This window comes from Penaeus monodon, chromosome 28, assembly GCF_015228065.2.
Source record: "Penaeus monodon isolate SGIC_2016 chromosome 28, NSTDA_Pmon_1, whole genome shotgun sequence".
NCBI lineage: Eukaryota > Metazoa > Arthropoda > Malacostraca > Decapoda > Penaeidae > Penaeus > Penaeus monodon.
In genome coordinates, this window is record NC_051413.1 from 13605939 (window position 1) to 13606636 (window position 698).

The window sequence follows — 698 nt, forward strand, 5'->3', positions numbered from 1 at the left end:
AGGTGAGGGGGGCAAAAAGAGAAATCTTCGTAATGAGATTAAAAGTAAATTTATTTTGTGTGGCAGAGCAACGTCCACGTGTATAACCTTGTGTAGGTATAAATAATGATTAAAGGAGAAACAAATTCGGTTTTGTTGTAAGATGCTATGTATATGAACTGAAGCAGCGACTTTTGCTTCGTGTCTGTGTGGTATTATCATGCATTCAGTCCTCGGTGGCTCTAATTAATCAAGTCTTGACCCACAGGGATAACTGTTTGGCATAACGTTGGCAGGGTAGTGGGTGTGGCAGAGAGTATGTGAAGCAAAGACTGTGTTATGCACGTAAATTCCGCAGGCAATATAATATTTGATAAGAATACTTAAAAATTTACACACCCAGTTCATTCGCAAATTATAATGTAAATATGCTTATGTGTATTATAATAAATAAAACTCTCTAGAGAGCTAAAACTTGAACCACAAGGGTAACTTGACATGAAAAATGAAAAACACAGGCAAGGTGATTTCACGGCAGGGTAATAGCACAGGGTCGGTGAAGCAAAATCTACCCTATTAATAAAATCTTAAATATAAATACTGTATACATTTTAAATGAGTTTACTGAGGTTTTATTTTTACCAAGGGCTGAAGTTGAAGAGTAAAAAAAGACAAAGATAAAGGTAGGGATAAACACACACACACTATAATATTCGTAA